Source organism: Cibotium barometz, chromosome 64, assembly GCF_041138505.1.
Source record: "Cibotium barometz isolate CiBa-2024 chromosome 64, ASM4113850v1, whole genome shotgun sequence".
Taxonomy (NCBI): domain Eukaryota; kingdom Viridiplantae; phylum Streptophyta; class Polypodiopsida; order Cyatheales; family Cibotiaceae; genus Cibotium; species Cibotium barometz.
Window position 1 is genome coordinate 19355093 of NC_141109.1, and position 26220 is coordinate 19381312.

Sequence of the window (26220 nt, forward strand, 5' to 3'; positions counted from 1 at the left end):
AATACACCTCACATGCTTTTGAGCATTTCTTGAGAAAGCATGGCATAAGAAGGCAGTTAACTTGCAGGTATACACCTCAGCAAAATGGTGTTGCTAAGAGGAAGAATAGAGTCATTTGTGAAGTGGCCAGAGCGAGATGCTCAATGAAAAGAGCATGCCAGACTATTATGGGCAGAAGCGTGTGCCACTGCAGTGTATATACTTAATAAGACACCCACAGCAGCCATACATGGAAGTACATGTTTTAGTAGGCCAGACATTGGACACCTCAAAGTGTTTGGTTGCATAGCTTATGTACATGTGCCTGATGAGAGATGCCTGATGAGAGAAGGAGGAAGTTGGATCCTAAGGCAAAAAAGTGTGTGTTTGTTGGATATGCACAGGATCGCAAGGCATATAAATGTTATAATCCACAAACTAGGCAAGCGGTTATCTCACGAGATGTGGTGTTTGATGAACTTGCTAGTTGGTACAAAGCAAAGGATGAGGGTATCATTGATTCTCTTGATGCTGATGTGCATGTGAACTTGCCACAAGCAAGTTCTATTTCTCTGTCTGGGCCAACAGAGTCTGAGAGTAACACTGTATGTCCATGGTCAGGACGCTTGAGACATGAGAGTGTGAGCACTGGGAGTAGTGCTATGGATAAAGGGAAAAAGAAAGTTGAAGGAATTGGAATTACAGGTTATGAGTCGTCAAGTTCAGAGAGTTTGGATGAGGAACTTGGCATACCCGTTTTATGCACACCTGGTGCAAGGCAGGATAGATATGTGCCTCCACATGCTAGAGTGACAGGTGTTCAGAGTGATCCGCATGCATTGCGGAGATCCCAAAGGGTCAGGTATCCAGTTGATAGGTTGACATATTGTGATTTTGCTATGCATTATGCATATATGACCTCTTTGGTGAAGCATGTGGAACCTACATGCTATACAGAAGCTATTGGAAAGCATGTATGGGAGAAGGCAATGGATGTTGAGATGGATGCATTGGTTCATAATGAAACATGGGATTTGGTTGCATTACCACAAAACAAAAATGTCATTGGTTGCAAATGGGTTTACAAAAGTGAAATGCAAGTCAGATGGTTCCATTGAACATCATAAAGCAAGATTGGTAGCTAAGGGTTATGCACAAACCCAAGGCTTGGACTATGATGAAACATTTAGTCCAGTTGCAAAGATGGGAACAATGAGAGCAGTCATTGCTATGGCTACAGCAAATGGTTGGGAAATGCATCAAATGGATGTGAAAAATGCATTTCTAAATGGTGATCTACAAGAAGAAGTTTATATGGCATAGCCAGGAGGATATGTACACCCAAGATATCCCACTCATGTATGCAGATTAAAGAAAGCATTATATAGTCTGAAGCAAGCACCTCGTGCTTGGAGAGTGATAAGATGAGCCGATATCTTATCTCCCTTGGATTTCAGGTTTCTATAGCAGATTCTTCACTCTATGTGAAGAAAACAGATCATGGGATTGTCTTACTTGTCATCTATGTGGATGACTTGATTGTCACATGAGATCATACTACAGATGTTATGCATGTCAAGAAGGCATTGAGTGGGTACTTTGACATGAAAGACGGGGGTGAATTGAGATATTTTCTTGGGATTGAAGTGATCAAAGACCATCCAGGTAAATGGTTAGTGCAACGCCAATATGCATTGGATATGTTGGTAAAATATGGGATGACAGGGTGTAAGCCAATGAGTACACCTTTGGAGCAGAATGTGAAGTTGCGGGCTGATTTTGGTGATGAGTTGGATGATCCATCTATGTATAGAAAGATGGTTGGAAGCCTTATGTATATGACTATCACATGCTCGGATCTCAGTTATGCTGTGGGACTAGTAAGCTAATTTATGCAGAGCCCCAGAAAACCTCATTTGGATGCAGTGAGATGCATTATGCGATATGTAAAGACCACTGCACATTATGGTCTTCTTTATAAGCATGGTAAAGGCTTGGATATACATGGCTACACAGATGCAAATTGGGCAGGTAGCTCGTATGACAGGAGGTCTACTAGTGGTTATGCCTTTACATTTGGAAGTGCAGTGGTGAGTTGGAGCAGCAAGAAGCAACCTACTGTTGCTTTATCTAGTACAGAGGCTGAATACAGGGGTGCAGCCATTGCTACATGTGAAGGAGTATGGTTAAAGAATCACTTGGTAGCTGATTTGGGTGAGCCTATTGGCAAGGTTGTCATTCATTGTGACAACATGAGCAGCATACAGTTGGCCAAGAATCCAGTTTTGCATGCACGGACCAAACACATAGAGGTCCACTATCACTTTGTTAGAGAGAGTGCTGGATGGTACAGTGGATTTACAGTATGTGAAGACTGAAGAGCAGGTGGCCGACATCTTTCCACTTAGCAGGGAGAAGTTTGAGTACTTTCGTACTATGTTGGGAGTACGTGGGATGAGCTTGAGGGGGAGTGTTGAGAGTTTTGATAGCCCAAGCTCATCTACATCTTCATCTATGGCAGTACATCATGAGCTTGAGAGGGGTTGTTGAGATTCAAGCTCGATGTCAGCATGTGCCAGCTGTGCTATGTGTGCTGGCATGTTAGGTAGCAGCATGTGTGAGACATAAAATGACCACGCCCAGCTAGTCATAGTGTGTGGACATTAGCTAGGGTTAGCTGTGTGTGGACACAACACATAGCATGTGTTGTGTATTATGGACTATGGCTTTATGCATTGTGCTTCCCTCTTTGGTTAGGGTTTGCAATATACATTAGGGTTTGCTCCTCTATGTGTGTCTCCTCTCTCTCTACCTGTGTTTCAACAATATTATGGATGGGAGCCAAGAAGGTGGATTCAATACCTTCCTCTGGTAGAATTTGCCTACGATGCACCTTATCATTAGAGCATAGGAATGTCACCATTCAAAACACTCTATGGGAAAGAATGCTTGTCTCCTCTAAATTTCTCTGATCTGACCAGTTGAGGCATCCAGGAAAATGCTCAAAGAGATGGGGAACAATCCAAGGCAATCCAAAAGGATATTAAAGCTGCCCAAGATCGACAAAAGCATTATGCTGACACCAAGAGGTCTGAAAGAATCTTCAAGGGGAAGGAGACAAAGTTCTTCTATGAGTGCGACCCAAACGAAGTTCTCTATCACTTGGGAAATATAGGAAGCTCAGCCCTAGGTATTGTGGTCCCTATACAGTTATAAGTGTCTAGGTAAAAGTGCCTATAAACTCCAACTCCTAGTCCATATCAAAGTCCACATGTATTTCATGTAAGTTTGTTAAAACCTTATGTACCCAGTCTCGATCATACTCTTGATGATGAACAAGTTATAATCCCTACTCAAGGAGTCCTTGAATTATAGCCCAGTAGCATCATAGATTCTAGGGAAAGGCAACTCTGAAATAGAACTCTTGTAGAACATCTAGTACAGTGGAAAGATTACCCTGAAGAGGATGCAACTTGGGAAGATGAAGCTACACTCTTAAAGGATTATCCCCAATTCATGACGAGATGAGGACATCTCGATTTCTTTAAGGGGAAGGATGTAACATACCCATCTTCACTAATAAAGAAATGTCCATGTAATAGATAAATTTATGAGTTTTTATGGTATAAAAATCAATGATTTTATTAAATGAGTCATTTCTACTTAGAATCTTCAAATTCTAAGTCCAAATTTAGAATCTACGTGCGATTTTAACCTATTATAGGATTTTACGGCATCCAAAACGGACACCGGATCAAGCTTATATACAAATTTCAATCATTTTTAGTTAAAAAGCGACGACCTTTAAACCTTAATAAATGCATGACCAGGCGTCCGATTGACAAATGGTCTGCACCCCAATGACCAGGAGAACCTCTCAGATTTTTTATATAAAAAAAATCGAGGCCGACATTCTAAATTTGGGAACCCCGTCCCAAAATTTGGACCGTACACACTTACCAGGGTGGTCATACGATGGCTGCACAAGAACCAAAGGACGGCTGCCCACTGTGTGGTCCACACGTACCGCTACGTGGACACCCATGCTGCCCCAGACCAGATAAGGTACATGCGTACCACTCCTTTCCCTATTAACCGACACCGTACCTTTCCCACAGAGCCATGCAGGCCACTGATCTACAACCTTTGTTGGTACACCATCCTTTCATCCTTGCTTTACGCAGCGCCTGTACCCGTATCCCACAGGTATATAAACCCCCCGGGGTACTCCATGGGCAACATGCATTTCTGTGTAGCATATGCTCTGTTGTGGCACCGTTCATACCGCCGTCTATCCCTGTGCATATCCCTGTGCAATGTACTTGCTGTAGTACAGCCACCCCTCTCCACACCCCCTCACATTTGCCACTTTTCAAATAAGGCAATTTTCCTTCATCTCCCTCTTGCTAGGAGAGGCAGTGTCCTTAACTCTTCCCCCCCCCGTGTGAAGAGACTTACAGCATCCCTCAGCCCTTCTCCCCTTTAGCAAAACATTTTTGTGTTAAGGACATCTCACAATCCCCCCCCCTATTTGCGTGGACTTTAGTAAGAGGTTTTATAAAGCCTTAAGAGAGGATTCACTGTGATCTTTTGCTCATACGGTGAGCAAACGATCTCAGAATTGAGATCTGATTAGAGAGTTTCGACTGCGACAGCAAGCCCTACAAGACGACGTCCAAGACGGCCCCTTCTCGGAAACATTAGAATATTGCCTCGGGAGGAGCGCGCAACAACGAGATTAGAGAAGATGCTCTCGATGCGGCCCCAACCCTCCCTTTACAAGCTCCTCAAGGAAATGGCGGTGGCCAAGTCAACTTGGTTATCTTTTAGAGAAGAGTTTTTTTAAATATTAGTGTTAATAAATGTGTATCTTTCCCTTTTAAAATAATGACATAAAATTGTATGAAGCTACGAATTGAGTGATGTTGTATTCAATGAATTGTATTCAAATTGTTATCTTTAAAGAGTACAAGTTTTTCCTGGCTTCAACGCTAACTCCGTTCCATGCTTGTGTAGCCCGGGAATGGCCCAAGGTATCCCTCATACCATTGGGAGAATAAGGTTCGCCGATTGAGGCGAGAGATTATGATGCTGTCTAGTTCTGAGGGCCCAGGCTAGTGCAGTGAATAAGCCCACCCTAAAGTGCAGACATCCCTCTGAGGGGGCAGGTGGATTGAGAGATGGAGCCTGAGAGGGCGAGAGGCTGACTTCAATCCTTGCCAGCGGGCCGACGATTAGGTGTATGGTCCTGTAGGGTTTTGCCCAGCATGTAGAGGCTGGAAGGCCGAATTCTAAATCATCGACAGTATAAAGGAAAAGAATAAGAGAGCCGGTTTGGCTCGTATGAAATTGATTCATGTATAAACTTTTTTATAAATCTTGTCTTTGGCATTATTGTACTATGGAAAAAGGCTGTTTTAATAAACCTTGTGAAAAGGACCTTAATTAAGGAAAACAAATTGACGCGTGAGTAGGGTGGAAAGTGGGAGGATGGAATGCCCCGACGGCACCATCCTACGGACAGTTGGACCCGATTAGTCGGGTAGCTTTCCAACAGATTAAGTGAAAGCCCTACGCTAGATAAATAGGTTCTTGGGCAACTCTATTCTAAAAGACTAAGCCAACGGCTGTGCCTTGCATGGATGAGGAAAAAAGCGTTGCCTCTAGAAATCAAGTCTAGTAGTTACCCAATTTATGATCAATTACCCTATGGGTGATTTGATTTTTAGAAGATCACGCTCCCCCTGCGGGGGATAGGACTAGGTCTTACCTATGAATCGTATCCTTGAATCTCTACATGGTCAAGGTGTCGATAAATAGGAAATTTTCTCCAAGTTAATACTTAGTGGACTATCTTAAGTATTTCCCCTATTTTAGAAGGGGGGAACCTTACAATTGGTATCAGAGCCGATCTTAGCTCCTAGGAATTATCATTTAAGGACTATTTTGCAATGAATGTTTTACCTAACATAATGCTAATTAATAAAAACATCCTACTAAAACAAACAAGTTGAATTGATGTTTGAATGATTGTAGGAAGAGGAAGATGCCTACTCGAAGTTTCTAGTTTTCCAATGCATCTTCGAGACTGCTAGTCACTCCTCAAATTTCAAGTTCCGTGACACCATGGTGCAGATACTAGAGAAGATGTCCCTCCCTCATTTCTCTCGTATTGAAAGAGGATGGGGTAGAGATTTCTGAAGTCGTGGGCCGAGATATTTCTTCATCCGAGCAGATCGACTTGGGAACCTTACCACCGACCTAAAGCAAATTCGTTGGATTGAAAAGTTGAAGATGATCCGTTTATTTTCGTTCGTCAGTACCCCCAGGACCGACACCTTTGTGACTATAGATGGGATTCGCATACCTCAAGATTGCTGTGTATGACCAAACAAGTGATGCAAGTCTTACTTGCTAACAGAGTAGCTATGTTGGGACCTACCCCCAATCCAGAGTCTACCACCCTTACCATCAATTTTTAGAGTCTTAGAAACTACAGCGGAAACCCCATATTTCACCTATGTGGACCACTCTACCCTTATGTCATAGTCAAGCTTAGGAATTTTCCTCGATGGAAAATAAGACTAATTATATTAGTCTCAGATCTTTGTAATAAAACTCGTCCTTGTAAATATTTGAAAATAAAATGATTTCAATGTTTTACTCTCCAAAATAAGCATTGTGCAAATATGAATCTTGTAATCTTAAAATTATTTTTACAATGATAGCCAGGACGATCACCCTCCACTTCCCAGTGTGCTTTACACTGATATCCAGGAGAAGAAGCTCTTGCTCAAGAAAATGCAACCCCCCTCCTTTAAAGGAGAAGGTTCAAAGATTGAGAAGGATGCTGAAGTCTGGATTGAAGCGATGGACGATTATTTCTCTGCCGTCGGTACTGGAGTAGCAAATCAGTCTATGCTTGCATGGTTTCGCCTCATCAGAGATGCTAAACTCTGGTGGAAACAGTGGTGCCATGACAAGGGAGTCACTGAGCATTCTCAAATGTGGGAAGACCTGAAGCAGGCCGTGAAGGAGAGATATCTTCCCCCTTCCCATGAATCCATAAAGATGAATGAGTTCTTTTGTCTTAGGCAGTGCAGCTTAACTCTTGAGGACTACTATTCCAAATTTATCACTCTTCGGAAGTATGCCCCAGCTATGACTACTTCCCAGCAAGTGGCTCATTTCTGCCAAGGGTTAAATGAACCCTTAGATTCCCGCCTTGAAGCAATAAGGCCAAGCTCATTACAGGATGCTCTATACGAGTACGAGCAAAGCCCCTTGTGAAAGAATTGAGTGAAAGAATTGAGGACTGACAAACCTAAGCCTCAAAAGAGATCTTACCCTGAGAAAAATCCTAAAGATCAACCCTACAAGAAACCCCAATAGAATTTCCCCTACTACAAGAGAGGGCGACAAAGCAACTCTTTTGTCCCGCTCTCGTATGCTGCTTCTTCCAAAGAAGGCCCTCTGTGTTTTGAGTACAATGAGCCGGGACACTTTAGGGCCAACTGTCCCAAGATGGCAACATCATTTCCCCAAGGTGGCAGAGGAAATCAAGGCCGTGGGACCCCTCCTATCCACCAAGGTGCAAGAGGCGGTGGACGTGGCAGAGGCCGCAGAGGAGCACTTGCTAGGACTGCCTGTATATTAGAAGTGAAGTACCGACCTTGGAAATGGCTGAAGAAGAGCGCGCCACCTTCCATGCGGTAGTAGAACACCAAGGTCCGAATAAACAATTTGGTGTAATCCAAACCCCAGCCACTCATCACGGTAAGCCATTTCAGCTTTTGATTTATTATGGTAATACCCAATCATTTCTTTCTCCTAGGTGTTTGTAAAAAATAAACTTGGGTCAAAAAATAGCTAGAAGGCTGATTGTAGAGTTCTGAGCCCAAATTTGGAATCTTCGTGCGATTTTACCCTAATATAGGATTTTACAGTATCCAAAACGGACATTGGATCAAGCTTATACGCAAATTTCAGTCATTTCTAGTTAAAAAGCGATGACTTTTAAACCTTAATAAATGCATGACCGGGCGTCCGATTGATGAACGGTCTGCACCCCAACGACTAGGAGAACCTCTCGGACAAAAAAAAAACCCCAAGGCGGTCTGGCACGCAAATCGATGTCGACGTCCCAAATTTGGGGACTCCGCCCCAAAATTTAGACCGTACACACTTACCAGGGTGCCAGTACAATGGCTGCACAAGAAGCAAAGGATGGCTGCCCACTGTGTGGTCCACACGTATTGCTACGTGGACACCCATGCTACCCCAGACCAGATAAGGTACATGCGTAGCCGACACCGTACCTTTTCCACAAAGAGATGCAGGCCACTGATCTACAGCCTTTGCTAGTACACCGTCCTTTCGTCCTTACTTTGCGTAGTGCCCATACCCGTACCCCACAGTTATATAAACCCCCAGAGTACTCCATGGACAACACGCATTTCTGCGTAGCGTATGCTCTGTTGTGCCGTCGTCTGTCCCTGTGTAGTGTACTTGCTGTAGTACACTTGCTGTAGTACAGCCACCCCTCTCCACACCCCCTCATTTGCCACTTTTCAAATAAGGCAATTTTCCTCCATCTCCCTCTTTCTAGGAGAGGCAGTGTCCTTAACTCTTCTTCCCCCCCGTCGTGTGAAGAGACTTACAGCATCCCTCAGCCCTTCTCCCCTTTAGCAAAACGTTTTTGTGTTAAGGACGTCTCACATCCCCCCTATTTGCGTGGACTTTAGTAAGAGGTTTTAGCCTTAAGAGAGGGTTCATGCGTTGTGATCTTTTGCTCATACAGTGAGCAAACGATCTCAGAATTGAGATCTGATTGGAGTGTTTCGATCGCGACAGCGAGTCCTACAAGACAACTTCTAAGATGGCCCCTTCCCAAAAACATGAGAATATTACCTCGGGAGGAGCGCGTAACAACGAGATTAGAGAAGATGCTCTCAACCCTCCCTTTACAAGCTCCTCAAGGAAATGGTGGCCAAGTTAGCTTGGTTATCTTTTAGAGGAGTTTTTTTTAATATTAGTGTTAATAAATGTGTATCTTTTCCTTTTAAAATAATGACATAAAATTGTATGAAGCTACGAATTGAGTGATGTTGTATTCAATGAATTGTATTGAAATTGTTATCTTTAAAGAGTGCAAGTTTTTCTTGGCTTCAACACTAACTCCGTTCCGTGCTTGTGTAGCCGGGCGGCATCGTTTTAGGAAAGCCCAGGAATGGCCCAAGGTATCCCTCATACCATTGGGAGAATAAGGTTTGCCGACGATTGAGGCGAGAGATTATGATGCTGGCTAGTGCTGCGGTGAATAAGCCCACCCTAGTGTGCAGACATCCCTCTGAGGGGCAGGAGGATCAAGCGATGGAGCCTGAGAGGGCGACAGGCCGGCTTGAGTCCTTGCCAGCAGTCGACGATGAGGTGTATGGTCCCGTAGGGTTTTGCCCAGCATGTAGAGGCTGGAAGGCCGAATTCTAGATCATCGGCAGTATAAAGGAAAAGAATAAGAGAGCCGGTTTGGCTTGTATGAAATTGATTCATGTATAAACTTTTTTATAAATCTTGTCTTTGGCATTATTGTACTGTGGAAAAAGGTTATTTTAACAAACCTTGTGAAAAGGGCCTTAATTAAGGAACATGTTTATTTATGTCAAACAGTGTGGTAGGATTAATTAGAAAACAAATTGACGCGTGAGTAGGGTGGAAAGTGGGAGGATGGAATGCCCCGATGGCACCATCCTACTATGGACGGGTGGACTCGATTAGTCGGGTAGCTTTCCAATGAAAGCCCTACGCTAGATAAATAGGTTCTTGGGCAACTCTATTCTAGAAGACTAGGCCAGCGGCTGTGCCTTGCATGGATGAGGAAAAAAGCATTGCCTCTAGAAATCAAGTCTAGTAGTTACCCAATTTATGATTAATTACCCTATGGGTGATTTGATTTTTAGAAGATCACGCTCCCCCTGCGGGATAGGACTAGGTCTTACCTATGAATCGTATCCTTGAATCTCTACATGGTCAAGGTGTCGATAAATAGGAAATTTTCTCCAAGTTAAGACTTAGTGGACTATCTTAAGTGTTTTCCCTATTTTAGAAGGGGGGAACCTTGCAATTGGTATCAGAGCCGATCTTAGCTCCTAGGAATTGCCATTTAAGGACTGTATTGCAATGAATATTTTACCTAACATAATGCTAATTAATAAAAACATCCTACTAAAACAAACAAGTTGAATTGATGTTTGAATGATTGTAGGAAGAGGAAGATGCCTACTTGAAGTTTCTAGTTTTCCAATGCATCTTTGAGACTACTAGTCACTCCTTAAATTTCAAGTTCCATGACACCATGGTGCAGATACTAGAGAAGATGTCCCTTCCTCATTTCTCTCGTATTGAAATGGGATGGGGTAGAGATTTTTGGAGTCATGGGCCGAGATATTTCTTCATCCAAGCAGATCGAATTGGGAACCTTACCACCGACCTAAAGCGGATTCGTTGGATTGAAAAGTTAAAGATGATCCATTTATTTTGGTTTTTCGATACCCCTAGGGCCGACACCCCTATGACTATAGATGGGATTCGCATACCTTAGGATCGCAGGGTGTATGACCAAACAAGTGATGCAAGTCTTACCTACTGAGAGAGTAGCTGTGTTGGGACCTACCCCAATCCAGAGTCTACCACCCTTACCATCAGTTTTTCGAGTCTTAGAAACTACAATGGAACCCCAATATTTCACCTATGTGGACCGCTCTACCCTTATATGTCATAGTCAAGCTTAGGAATTTCCCTTGATGGAAAATAAGACTTATTATATTAGTCTCAGATCTTTGTAATAAAACACGTCCTTGTAAATATTTGGAAATAAAATGATTTCAATGTTTTACTCTCCGAAATAAGCATTGTGCAAGTATGAATCTTGTAATCTTAAAATTGTTTTTATAATGATGGCCAGGACAATCACCCTCCACTTCACAGTGTGCTTTACACTGATATCCAGGAGAAGAAGCTCTTGCTCAAGCAAATGCAACCTCCCTCCTTTAAAGGAGAAGGTTCAAAGATTGAGAAGAATGCAGAAGTTTGGATTGAAGCGATGGACGATTATTTCTCTACCACCGGTACTGGAGTAGCAAATCAGTCTATGCTTGCACGGTTTCGCCTCATCGGAGATGCTAAACTCTAGTGGAAACAGTGGTGCCGTGACAAGGGAGTCACGGAGCATTCTCAAACATGGGAAGACATCAAGCAGGCCGTGAAGGAAAGATATCTTCCCCCTTCCTAAAGATGAATAAGTTTTTTTGTCTTAGGCAGTGCAGCTTAACTCTTGAGGACTTCTTTTCCAAATTTATCACTCTTCATATGTCCAAGCTATGACTACTTCCCACCCAGTGGCTTGTTTCTACCAAGGGTTAAATGAACCCTTAGATTCTCACCTTGAAGCAATGAGGCCAAGCTCATTACAGGATGCTCTCATACGAGCAAAGCCCCTTGTGAAAGAATTGAGGACTGACAAACCTAAGCCTAAAAAGAGATCTTACCCTGGGACAATCCTAAAGATCAACCCTACAAGAAACCCCAACAGAATTTCGCGTACTACAACAGAGGGTGACAAAGCAACTCTTGTGTCCCCCGCTCGTATGCTGCTTCTTCCAAAGAAGGCCCTTTGTGTTTTGAGTACAATGAGTCGGGACACTTTAGGGCCAACTGTCCCAAGATGGCATCATCATTTTCCTAAGGTGGCAGAGGAAATCAAGGCCGTGAAACCTCTATCCACCAAGGTGCAAGAGGCGGTGGACATGGCAGAGGCCGCAGAGGAGCAATTGCTAGGATTGCCTGTATTATAAGTGAAGAACCAACCTTGGAAATGGCTGAAGAAGAAGAGCACGCCACCGTCCATGCGGTAATAGAACACCAAGGTCCGAATAAACATTTTGGTGTAATCCAACCTTGGTGTTCTATTGCCGCATGGACGGTGGCATGCTCTTCTTCTTCAGCCATTTCCAAGGTCTGAATAAACATTTTGGTGTAATCCAAACCCCAGCCACTCATCACGGTAAGCCATTTCAGCTTTTGATTGATTGTGGCAGTACCCATTCATTTCATTCTCCTAGGTGTTTGCAAAAATTAAACTTGGGTCCAAAAATAGCTAGAAGAATGACTGTAGAGTTAGCCAGTGGGAAAGAAGTAATATCTCGCCACTCTATAGGAAACCTTGATTTTGAGCTAGGTAATGAGCGAACTCATGGCCACTTTAGAGTCTTGTCAGCTTGTAACTGACCACAAAAGTCGAAAGTGGATCTTCACCTAGCCTAACATCAACATGCGACAAAGGAGATGGATTGAAATTCTACAAGAATATGACTTCGACATCAAATTCTACCCTGGGAAAGATAATGTGGTAGCAGATGCACTTAGCCGCAAATCTTAAGTGTAATTTCAATGCCAAATAATCCCATACTGGTCAAGGTGGAAGAAGTCTCATCTCATGATGCAGATTATCAGAGGATGATGAAGTTAGTAGAAGAAGGGGGAAATTCAGAGAAAGAGAAGAATCTAATCAAGGGATACTCCACGTATCCTTGAATCTCTACATGGTCAAGGTGTCGATAAATAGAAAATTTTCTCCAAGTTAAGACTTGGTGGACTATCTTAAGTGTTTCCCTATTTTAGAAGGGGGGAACCTTACAATTGGTATCAGAGCCGATCTTAGCTCCTAGGAATTACCATTTAAGGACTGTTTTGCCAATGAATGTTTTACCTAACATAATGCTAATTAATAAAAACATCCTACTAAAACAAACAAGTTGAATTGATGTTTGAATGACTGTAGGAAGAGGAAGATGCCTACTCGAAGTTTCTAGTTTTCCAATGCATCTTCGAGACTGCTAATCACTCCTCAAATTTCAAGTTCTGTGACACCATGGTGTAGATACTAGAGAAGATGTCACTCCCTCATTTCTCTCGTATTGAAAGAGAATGGGGTAGAGATTTTTGGAGTCGTGGGCCGAGATATTTCTTCATCCGAACAGATCGAATTAGAAACCTTACCACCGACCTAAAGTGGATTCGTTGGATTGAAAAGTTGAAGATGATCCATTTATTTTGTTTCGTCGGTACTTGAAGCAATGTCTCTCATGCCAAAGGTTCAAAGCTGAAAGGGTCAAGATGCTTGGGACACTTCAACCCTTGGCAAATGAAGTGGGAGTGCATTAGTATGGATTTTGTCACCAAGTCTCCCCATCTGGTTGTAGTGGACTTACTTACCAAAGTAGCTCACCTTATACCAGCAAAGAAGACCTTCAAAGCTTTTGATGTTGCTCGAATATTGATCAAGGAAGTCCTCAAACTTCATGGTCTCCCAAAAAGGATAGTAAGTGACCGAGATTCTGACTTCACTTCAAAGTTCTGGCATTCCTTATTTCAATCCCTCGAAACTCAACTTTGCTTTAGCACAGCTTATCATATCATCCAGAGACCGATGGCCAGACTGACAGAGTCAATCAAGTAATTGAAGACATTCTTAGAGCATATTGTGGAGACGGGAACCAAGAAGGTGGATTCAATACCTTTCTCTGGTAGAATTTGCCTACAATGCATCTTATCATCAGAGCATAGGAAGGTCACCATTCAAAGCACTCTATGGGCAAGAATGCTTGTCTCCTCTAAATTTCTCTGATGCGACCATAAGAGTTGAGGCATCCCTTAATCTACTCCAAATCAATGGAGGAGCATGAGGAGCATGTGCGTAGAGTTTTGCAATTGTTGCGCAGACACAAACTCTATGACAAGAAGAGCAAATGTACCTTCTTTACTCATCAAATTGAGTATCTTGGGTTCATCATCTCCAAAGATGGCATTTCAATAGACCCCGCCAAGGTCAAAGATATTATGCAGTCGCCATCCCCTAAATCAGTTCGTGAAGTTCGTGGGTTTTTGGGAATCACAAGATGGTATAGGATTTTTATCAAAGATTATGCCTTGGTAGCTGCACCTTTGACGGATCTTCTTAAGAAGGATTGCAAAATAGTGTGGTTGCCAATCCATCAAAATAGCTTTGATCAGCTCAAGGTCATTATTACTTCTACCTTAGTCGTGAAACTTCCTTATTTCACCAAGGAATTTGAAGTGGTTACTGATGCGAGTAGTCTAGCACTTTTGGTGGTGTCCTAGGCCAAGAAGGAAGACCAGTCGCTTATACTTCCCGCAAGCTGAAGCAATATGAAGCAAATTTTGCCACCCATGATTTAAAGCTCTTAGCAGTTGTTCATTGCCTCAAATTATGGAGACATTATCTCTTGGGGGGCGAATTCCAGCTTGTAACTGACCACAAAGTTCTAAAGTGGATCTTTACCCAGCCTAACCTCAACATGCGGCAAAGGAGATGGATTGAAATCTACAAGAATATGACTTCGATATCAAATTCTGCCCCGGGAAAGATAATGTGGTAGCAGATGCACTTAGCCGCAAATCTTTCTTAAGTGCAATTTCAATGCCAAATAATCCCATACTGGTCAAGGTGGAAGAAGTCTCATCTCATGATCCAGATTATCAGAGGATGATGAAGTTAGTAGAAGAAGGGAGAAATTCATAGAAAGAGAAGAATCTAATCAAGGGATACTCCACTCATGAAGGAAGCCTCTATTTCAATCACAGGCTATGTATCCCTAAGGATCCTGCTTTAAAGAAACTAATCCTCCATGTAGCTCATGATAGTCCTACTGCGGGACACCCAGGCTATGCAAAAACATTAAATGCCGTAAGAAGGAGCTTTCATTGGGCAGACTTGAAAAATGATGTCCTTCAGTACTTGAAGCAATGTCTCTCATGCCAAAGGATCAAAGTTGAAAGGGTCAAGATGCCTGGGAAACTTCAACCCTTGGATATTCCCCAAATGAAGTGGGAGTGCATTAGTATGGATTTTGTCACAAGTCTCCCCATTGTTCAAGGAGGATATGACTCCATTCTGGTAGTAGTGGCCTTACTTACCAAAGTAGCTCACCTTATACCAGCAAAGAAGACCTTCAAAGCTTCTGATGTTGCTCGAATATTCATCAAGGAAGTCCTCAAACTTCATGGTCTCCCAAAAAGGATAGTAAGTGACCCGGATTCTGAATTCACTTCAAAGTTCTAGCATTCCTTATTTCAAGCCCTGGGAACTCAACTTTGCTTTAGCACAGCTTATCATCCAGAGACCGATGGCCAGACTGAGAGAGTCAATCAAGTAATTGAAGACATTCTCAGAGCATATTGTGGATGGGAACCAAGAAGGTGGATTCAATACCTTCCTCTGGTAGAATTTGCCTACAATATGCATCTTATCATCAGAGCATAGAAATGTCACCATTTAAAGCACTCTATGGGCAAGAATGCTTGTCTCCTCTAAATTTCTCTGACCCGACCATAAGAGTTGAGGCATCCAGGAAAATGCTCGAAGAGATGGAGGAACAAACCAAGGCAATCCAAAAGGATATTAAAGCTACCCAAGATCGACAAAAGCATTATGCTGACACCAAGAGGTCTGAAAGGATCTTCAAGGAAGGAGACAAAGTTCTTCTATGAGTGCTACCCAAACGAAGTTCTCTATCACTTGGGAAATATAAGAAGCTCAGCCCTAGGTATTGTGGTCTGAAATGGATCTAGAGTAAAATATGGAATCAAACACATCAAAGCAAGAATCTAGCATCCATTAATCATGAGATTAGTGATCCAATGGCTCATCGCATGAATATATAAAAGAGAGAGAAAATCTATAAGTGCATGTAGCAAGAGAAGATGCACAAATAGCCTAAGTGTGTTTAACCTCTCATCACCAAGAGGATGACCATAGAAGGCCATATCTCCATAGATGGAGCCCAAAGGTACAAGATGACCAAAATTAGTAAAAGTGTCAAAAGGCCCTACCAAAGTACCCCAAGCCCTATTTATAGTCACTATCTCCTTTTGCCCATGGGCCCTCATGTACATGTGGAAATCAAGCTCTATGGTTCATGACAAACCATCCCTTCCTAAAGATTTTGTCCTCAAAATCATACAAGATATTTACAATTGAATCGCAATCTCAATATAAACCCATGGGAAGTAGAGAGGTCTTCAAAAATGCGCCTTGAATACATTTGGAATAGGGAAACCAAATGTAGTGAAGCCGGCAAACTCCTTCTCCAAAAATAGCATGTAGGACTGTTATGGCAGCCATGTTGTCGATGAAGCTTCCCTTGAAATTCTTCATGAAACCTCCATAAAAATGAGCTGCAAATGATGCGTAGCCGCACCCAAAAAGGTCCCACATATGTGTCATCAAACCAAATGATCTTCCAAGTGTGTTGGAGTAAATTAGTAACCCCAACAATAGATCCAACCAAAGCTGTCCAGAAATTACAGCACACATAAAACCTCATGATATGCCCATTCTTCACACAATAATCATGCCACTTGATCAAGGAATGCTTCCATCAAGTAAACCATGTTGTTGAACATACTCCATTGATTGCCAAAGTAGCCTCATCTATGGGCAAGCGCTTCCATTTCACAAGGAATTCATCAATGTTCCGGTTCCTCAAAACCCTTATCCTCTTGTCCACAATCCTCTCCGGCTCATAGATAATCTCTCCTTCTTCATCACTCTTCAATCTCTTAAGGAAAAGAGCCCACAACCCTCTTAAGGTTGGATACATGAAACACATTATGAATCCTTGTAGAAGGAGGTAGGTCAAGCTTATAAGCCAAGTCACCCACTTTCTTGACTACCAAATATGGTCCATAGTATCTATGTGCCAACTTGGAATTGGAAGACCCTTTGAGAATATTGTGACGGCTCTTAGGAAGCTTGAGCAACACATAATCACCTTCCTTGAACTCCATTTTGCGTCTATGCTCATCCGCATTTGCCTTCATGACTTCTTGTGCCTTCTTCATATTATCCTTGCATAATTGAAGAAGCTGTCTCATCCTTTCCAACTCTTCCTTGGCTAAAGGATTAACCATTTTATCCTCATGGAAGGCAATAGATGGCACATGCACTTGATACCCATAAAGAGCCTCAAAAGGTGACATCCCAATACTCAAATGCTTGCTTGAATTATGACAAAATTCAGCAAGGTAAAGCCATTCATCCCATGATGCTTGCATGTCATGACAATAGTGCCTCAAGTACACTTCGAGCCATTTGTTTGTGCACTCCATTTGCCCATCCGTTTGAGGGTGATAGGCTGTAGAAGGAGTGATTTGAGTCCCCAAGTTCTCATACAATGTCCTCCAAAAAGTGCCCATGAACTTGGTATCTTTATCACAAACTATGTTGAGTGGCAAACCATGTATCTTGAATACATGCTCCATAAATTGCTTGGCAATGTGAGAGGCCCCATAAGTAGTCTTGGAAGCAATAAAATGAGCTGATTTGGTGAGTCTATCCACCACCACAAATACTTGATCCCATCCATGCTTCATCTTTGGCAAGCCCGTGATGAAGTCCATGGAAATGTGAGTCCATTTTCCATCCGGAATAGGAAAAGGATGAAGTAAACCACTTGGTAATTGGTGACTATCCTTATTCCTTTGGCATGACACACATTCCAAAACAAACTTCTTGACATCCCTCCACATGCCTTTCCAATAGAAACTTTTTCTCACTTTGTCAAATGTCTTGAGAACACCAAGATGACCCGAAAGCCGTGAAGAATGCATCTCATGAAGCACCTTGGGAATGTAGGATGAGGTTGGAACCAAATACACCTTATCCTTGTGCCATAGTAGACCATTCCGAAGCTTATAATGAGGAAATTCTTCACTATCTCCTTGCTGTAATTTTCTGTAAATATGGGCAGCACTCTATTTTGGCATATTGTCCCTCAAAATGCATACATGATCCCTTCCACCGAGGTCGAAAGGAAACTCATCCTCTTCTTTGACAAAAGAATGACCCTCCAAGTCTTCTTCATGTGTCTCCTCGCTGCAATCTTCAAACTCTTCCACATCATGAAATGACTTGGAATCGTAATCCGCATCCATAATGATCATACTAGCCACCACTTTCTTTGATTTGCAAATGTGCCCGGGTGACCACTTCTCTTTGCATTTAAAATATAAGCCTTTGCTCCTCAATTCCTCAATCTTAGGATCATCTATCCATTGAGTCTCCTTGAATGGTTGAGGAGGCTTCTTGACAAACCCATTGCTCTTCTTAGCATCATTATGAACTCCACTTGTGGACTATCCACTTCTAAAAGATGTATGGAAATTGGAAGTGTAAGTAGATGTAGAAGAAGGTAGACTACTCCCCACATTTGAAGAAGTGTGAAATGGCTTATGAAAAGGTACATTGGGCTGAACCCTCTTATACTTTGGCTCATATAGCTCCGCCAACCTCATAGCCTCTTTGATAGTGCTTGGTCTTTGTGCCGAGACATCCGCTTTGATGTATGAATCTAGACCATGCACAAACTTCTTCAATCGCATGCCTTCATTGAGTCCATCCACGAACATAGAGAGCTTCATGAACCTCTTGATGTACTCCCTAACCGACATGCCCTTTTGTGTGAGTTCATACCATTCTTCATGGTATCGATCAAGAACCAAAGGCGACACAAATGTCATATTCATTTCATGCTTGAGTTCTTCCCAAGTATGTGGCATAACTCCTTCCTTGAGCATATGTCTCCACCATTGATGTGTATAGTCTTCCAAATGCAAGGATGCAAAATGCACTTTGTTCCTTTCACTCTTCGGATAGAGCTGAAAGTATGTATCCAACTTATTCATCCATTCTTCCACCTCATGTGGGGCTGAACCATCACCCTTGAACTTAGAGAGTGAAATCTTATCCTTTACATCCTTTGACACGGTTGACGATGCATTCTCATGATGGTGCGAGGGCTTGTGCTTTTGCATTTGCACAAAAGATCCAAGGAATTGCGCAAAATCCTTGTACTCCCTCTTGAGGAAATTTGGCATCTCCATCCACTTATCATGAGCTTCTCTTTGTCTCTCAATGAATGACATATGTTCCCAATCAAGCTCAACCACATCATCCATATTATACACCTCCTCTTCAAGCATGGAGAACTCATTTGCTTTGGGATGCAAAGATACTCTCCTCGGATCCCCAAGATTTGACTCATGTCTGAATGTCGGTGCATGTTGCTTTCCATCCAATCGAGAAGAACCCGCTTGGAATGTAGTAGGCTTCATCTCCCGCATAGAAGGCCTCCTAGCATCCGCCGTGAATCCAAAAGTGACTTTCTTGGTGGAATGCTCATGTGTTACCTTGGGAGAAACCTCTTGTACCATGGGTAGCTTGCCTTCACTATGACCTTCAAAAGATGTCCCAAATTGCTTGCCTTCATGTAAAGCACCATGACCACTATCATAGGAAGGTTGGCTCATTGGCCGAGCGACCCTCTCTTCCAAAACTTCCATCCTTGTAGCCATAGTGTCAAGCCTACCATTGACTTCCACCCTTGTAGCCATCGTGTCCATCTTAGCATTCATTTCCATTAGCATTTGCATGATCGAATCGATGGGGATGGTATGTGAAGATTGTGGGGTGCTTATGGGCACTTCCGACATTCAACTCCTCATTCCCTTCTCTTGAAGTATGCCCAAAACTATCCCCTTCTCTTGAAGTGTGCCCAAGAGTATCCTCCGGAGCATCCAAAATTCCTTGTTCCATCATTTCCTCTTCATCTTCTACCTGCCAAAGTGTTGCGCCTCGGTCGCCCTTTTGGCTTCGGCCTCATGGAAACCTTCAGGTTCAAAAATTTGGCTCTAAATTGAGGTAGGGATATCCGATTGAAGTGATTTAAAGCTTGTTGGAGAGCTAATGAGGTGTACTAGACCACTATGCAAAGACTTGTAAGAGATGAGGTGTGCTACTATTCTCTGTTTTAGGGTTTATAGGGTTATAGGCTAAAATGGTATTTTGGGTATAACTTGAGCTAGAAATATCCAAATGCAAAACTTTTTAGCTCAAATCAAAGCCCTCAATGAGTACTACAAGCCTATGTAATTGGATCTAGAATACCTTCAAACCCCTGTGACTGAATTAGGGTTTCTATTTTTGCAAAAATCCTAAATTCTACCTTAAAGAGATATCGAAATGTAGAGGTTAAGGGCTCGTTGGGTAGCTCTAAGGAAGCACTAAGAGCTCATATGGTCCCTTTTAAGTCAGTCCAAAAGGGTTGGGACTGAATTAGGGTTTTTGTGAATCTGTAGATTCTTGCCAAAGTGACCCCTTTTTGTGCCCAATTGATCCTTGTTTGCTCCCAAACCAATGTCAACACCTTCCGCACCTCATTGGCATCCCAAGGTCTGCAAATTATGCTCCACAAGATTCAATTATCCATGTATGACCAAAAATTTGAGAAAATTTTGACATAGTCTCCTTTGTTTTAGGAGCTTAATCTCAATCTTTCTCGAGTAGCAATGCAAAAATCCCTAATCCTCTTCAATTCCCATCCATTACATAGCATGTGCCTCAACTTGCATCACCAAAAGGCATACAAATTCCTTGCAATTCCCATGAGATGTCCATATCAAGGCGCCATTGCCATGTACATAAACCAAGAGGATCGTCGGTGTAGCGTGTTGAAGCTTGCCGATCTCCCGGCCAAGCTCTTCTCACCCCCGTACCTAGTTTGAACCAAGGCACGGGTTGAGGCCAAGTCTTCACCTCCACACCTAATCCTCCACCGTACCGCTTTACCAAGGCACTCACGACACGGTGGATTCAAGCCATGCTCTTCCCCCGAGCCTCTTCTCCAATGCCTGAGGTACCTCACAACATACTAGTTTCTAGAAATTGAAGTGAGTGGAAACAATTGTGAGGTGCATATATAGCTTGAATTTGAAAATGAGATGGGTCACTTACAAGGATGTGGCATGACTCATGCCCATTACAATATACTCATAAACCATTATGCATGAACTCATGCTTATCCACATAGCTCCAAATGTCCACCATTCATCCAAAGATCCAACATCAATCAACAAGTGAGGTAATACCATATACCAATGATATCAACATCCAATTGGTATCACTTCCATAAGCATTGCTTATGAGTAATTGGCATCAAGGGCATCAACTTGCATTTGAATGTAGCATTACCAATTGATTCCAATCACACATCAAGCTCTTCCAATGCTCAATAGCATCATATCAATGCATAAAAGCATCATGTCCATAGCAAAAACCTTCTCATTATTACCCAACATCCACTCCATGCATGTGCCTCAGTCAATGCATCCAAGCATATGCATTCCTTCATCCATTTATGCATGGATTCATCAAAGAATCTTGCATTTGTCTCCCAAATGTCCACGTGACATCCCAATGGGTGTGATTAAAGAAAGATGTGAGCAATAAGAGCATGTAATCACTTTCCAATGGATCATGAGTTATGTAGGAATGTTAAAATGCTGTAAATTAGGGTTTTCTTTCATGAATAACCCCAATTTGTCCATAGCATGAAGATTAATCACCCAATGCTTAAGAAAATAGCCATAGCAACTCACCAATGGTATTCCGAAAGCTTCAATGGTTGGATTGTTGCTTGATAGAGCTTCCAATGGAACCAAATCTTGAAGATTTTTGCAATTTCTGTGGGCTGCTCATACCTCCTCTTCTTCCTCTCCAATAGCCATGAAAAACCACCAAAATCCACCAAAAAGAAGCCAAACACCTTAGCTAACAACTACATGGAAGTAATGAAGTGTAATGGACTCTCCCTTTTGTGATTTTTGGCCATGAGGAAGGGCTAAAAAACGGCGCTCAACGCCTTCCCATGAGTAGAAAAAAACGAAAGTCATCTCCAAATCTAGCCCTCATTAGCCATAGAATACTCTTTCAGCCATGTAGAGTGAGTGGAGATGGACAATGGTGAGCTATGTGAGAGAGATTAGGGTTTGGAGCAAAGGGAAGGAAGAGGGAAAAAAAATTTCAAAATTTTTTAGAAATTTGCATGTAAATTGGTACTCTATGTGTTCCTCTCCTCAAGCTCAACTAGCAAATGGAAGCAAAACGGGGCAAAGAGGAGAAGTAATGGCTATGGAAAGCTTGGAAAAGAAGCACAAAAGATAAACATGATTAACAGAGAGATTAAAAGATGATTAATTCAAAATTTTTCCAATTTTTGTATCCCGTCCCAAAAAATTTGGTCGAAGGTATCCAAATTAGGTCCAAATGAGCTAAATCTCCATGAAATCACATGAAATAATGCCTCCCATCCACTAATCTCCAAAGATTAAGAAAAAATTAAGCAAGATTAAGCCAAAACTCTAAAATCAAGAGAAAATTTAGAAAATTATCAAGAAAATAACTAATCTCATGCCCAAAACCTTGAAAATGGATCAAAATCAAGGCTCTGATACCAAATGAAATGGATCTAGAGTAAAATATGGAATCAAACACATCAAAGTAAGAATCTAGCATCCATTAATCATGAGATTAGTGATCCAATGGCTCATCACATGAATATACAAAAGAGAGAGAAAATCTATAAGTGCATGTAGCAAGAGAAGATGCACAAATAGCCTAAGTGTGTTTAACCTCTCACCAAGAGGATGACCATGGAAGGCCATATCTCCATAGATGGAGCCCAAAGGTACAAGATGACCAAAATTAGTAAAAGTGTCAAAAGGCCCTACCAAAGTACCCCAAGCCCTATTTATAGTCACTATCTCCTTTTGCCCATGGGCCCCTATGTACATGTGGAAATCAAGCTCTATGGTTCATGACATGGTCCCTATACAGTTATCAAGTGTCTAGGTAAAAGTGCCTATAAACTCCAACTCCCAGCCCATATCAAAGTCCACAATGTATTTCATTTGTTAAAACCTTATGTACCCAGTCTCGATCATACTCTTGATGTGATGAACAAGTTGTAATCCCTACTCAAGGAGTCCTTGAATTACAGCCCAGTAGCATCATAGATTCTAGGGAAAGGCATCTCCGAAATAGAACTCTTGTAGAATATCTAGTATAGTGGAAAGATTACCCTGAAGAGGATACAACTTGGGAAGATGAAGCTACACTCTTAAAAGATTATCCCCAATTCGTGACGAGATGAGGACATCTCGATTTCTTTAAGGGGAGAAGGATGTAACATACCCATCTTCACTAATAAAGAAATGTCCATGTAATAGATAAATTTTTTAGTTTTTATGGTATAAAAATCAATGATTTTATTAAATGGGTCATTTCTACTTATAATCTTTAAAGTCTGAGCCCAATTTTGGAATCTGCGTGTAATTTTACCTTAATATAAGATTTTACAGCATCCAAAACGGAGACCAGATCAAGCTTATATGCAAATTTTAGTCATTTTTAGTTATAAAGCGATGACCTTTAAACCTTAACAAATGCATGACCAGGCATTCGATTGATGAACGGTCTGCACCCCAACGACCAGGAGAACTCTCGGACAAAAAAAAACCTCCCCTGGAGCGGTCTAGCAGGGAAATCAAGGTCGACGCTCCAAATTTGGGGACCCCGTCCTAACATTTAGAACGTACACACTTACCAGGGTGCCTGTACGATGGCTGCACAAAGAACCAAAGGACGGCCGTCCACCACTGTGTGGTCCACACGTACTGCTACGTGGACACCCATGCTACCCCAGACTAGATAAGGTACATGCATACCACTCCTTTTCCTTTTAACCGACACCGTACCTTTCCCACAGAGCCATGCAGGCCACTGATCTACAGCCTTTGCTGGAATACCGTCCTTTTGTCCTTGCTTTGCGCACACACTGACCTCTGGGTGCTCGTACGATAGCTGCACAAGAACCAAAGGACGGCCGCCCACTGTGTGGTCCACACGTACTGCTATATGGGGACACCCATGCTGCCCCAGACCAGATAAGGTACATGCGTACCACTCCTTTCCCTGTTAATCAACACCGTACCTTTCCCACAGAGCCATGCACGCCAGTGATCTACAGCCTTTGTTGGTACACCGTCCTTTCATCCTTGCTTTGCGCAACGCCCGTACCCGTATCCCATAGTTATATAAACCCCCGCCGGGGTACTCCATGGGCAACATGCATTTCTGCATAGCGTATGCTCTATTGTGCCGCCGTCCGTACTGTAATCTGTCCCTGTGCAGTGTACTTGCTGTAGTAGTATAGCCACCCCTCTCCACACCCCCTCAATTGCCACTTTTCAAATAAGGCAATTTTCCTCCATCTCCCTCTTGCTAGGAGGCAGTGTCCTTAACTCTTCTCCCCCCCTTGTGTGAAGAGACTTATAGCATCCCTCAGCCCTTCTCCCCTTTAGCAAAACGTTTTTGTGTTAAGGACATCTCACAATCCCCCCCTATTTGTGTGGACTTTAGTAAGAGGTTTTAGCCTTAAGAGAGGGTTCTTGCGCTATGATCTTTTGCTCATACGGTTTAGCAAATGATCTCCGAATTGAGATCTGATTGGAGCGTTTTGATTGCGACAGTGAGCCCTACGAGATGGCCCCTTCCCGAAAACATCAAAATATTGCCTCAGGAGGAGTGCACAACAACGAGAGTAGAGAAGATGCTCCCGATGCAGCCCCAACCCTCCCTTTACAGGCTTCTCAAGGAAATCGTGGCCAAGTTAGCTTGGTTATCTTTTAGAGAAGAGTTTTTTTAATATTAGTGTTAATAAATGTGTATCTTTTCCTTTTAAAATAATGACATAAAATTGTATGAAGCTACGAATTGAGTGATGTTGTATTCAATGAATTGTATTGAAATTGTTATCTTTAATGAATTGGGTTCTTGGGAAACTCTATTCTAAAAGACTAGGCCAGCGGCTATGCCTTGCATGGATGAGGAAAAAAGCGTTGTCTCTAGAAATCAAGTCTAGTAGTTACCCGATTTATGATCAATTACCCTATGGGTGATTTGATTTTTAGATCACGCTCCCCCTGTAGAATAGGACTAGGTCTTACCTATGAATCGTATCCTTGAATCTCTACATGGTCAAGGTGTTGATAAATAGGAATTTTTTTCCAAGTTAAGACTTGGTGGACTACCTTAAGTGTTTCCCTATTTTAGAAGGGGGGAACCTTACAATTGGTATCAGAGCCGATCTTAGCTCCTAGGAATTGCCATTTAAGGACTGTTTTGCAATAAATATTTTACCTAACATAATGCTAATTAATAAAAACATCCTACTAAAACAAACAAGTTGAATTGATGTTTGAATGATTGTTTAAATGATTCGTTGGATTGAAAAGTTGAAGATGATCCATTTTTTTTGTTTTGTCGGTACCCCCAGGGCTGACACCTCGGTGACTATAGATGGGATTCGCATACCTCAGGATCGCTGGGTGTATGACCAAACAAGTGATGCAAGTCTTACCTGCTGACAGAGTAGCTGTGTTGGGACCTACACCAATCTAGAGTCTACCACCCTTACCATCAGTATTTAGAGTCTTAGAAAGTACAGCGGAACCCCCACCTATGTGAACCGCTCTACCCTTATGTCATAGTCAAGCTTAGGAATTTCCCTTGATGGTAAGACTAATTATATTAGTCTCAGATCTTTGTAATAAAACTCGTCCTTGTAAATATTTGGAAGTAAAATGATTTCAATGTTTTACTCTTCAAAATAAGCGTTGTGCAAATATGAATCTTGTAATCTTAAAATTATTTTTACAATGATGGCCAGGACGATCACCCTCCACTTCCCAGTGCGCTTTACACTGATATCCAGGAGAAGAAGCTCTTGCTCAAGCAAATGCAACCTCCCTCCTTTAAAGGAGAAGGTTCAAAGATTGAGAAGGATGCTGAAGTCTGGATTGAAGTGATTGATGGTTATTTCTCTGCCGCCGCCGGTATTGGAGTAGCAAATCAGTCTATGCTTGCATGGTTTCGCCTCATTGGAGATGCTAAACTCTGGTGGAAACAGTGGTGCCGTGACAAGGGAGTCACCGAGCATTCTCAAACGTGGGAAGACATCAAGCAGGCCGTAAAGGAAAGATATCTTCCCCCTTCCCATGAATCCATAAAGATCCTTGGGATGGATTGGTTAATTGCAAACAAAGCTAGCATTCATTGTCTCACTAGGGAAGTATCACTTTTGAAAATGAGCATGGCCAAGTAATATCCGTTCAGGGCATAACATGAAAACCTAAATCTAGGGTAGTCAAGGCAAAACATCTTCTCAAGGGAACACGTAAGGGTTAGCAAGTTTTCTTAGTCAAGCTCAACAAAACCATTGAACCTAGTAAGGAGACAGACCCCTGTTGGCTCCAAGAATTCTCTAACAT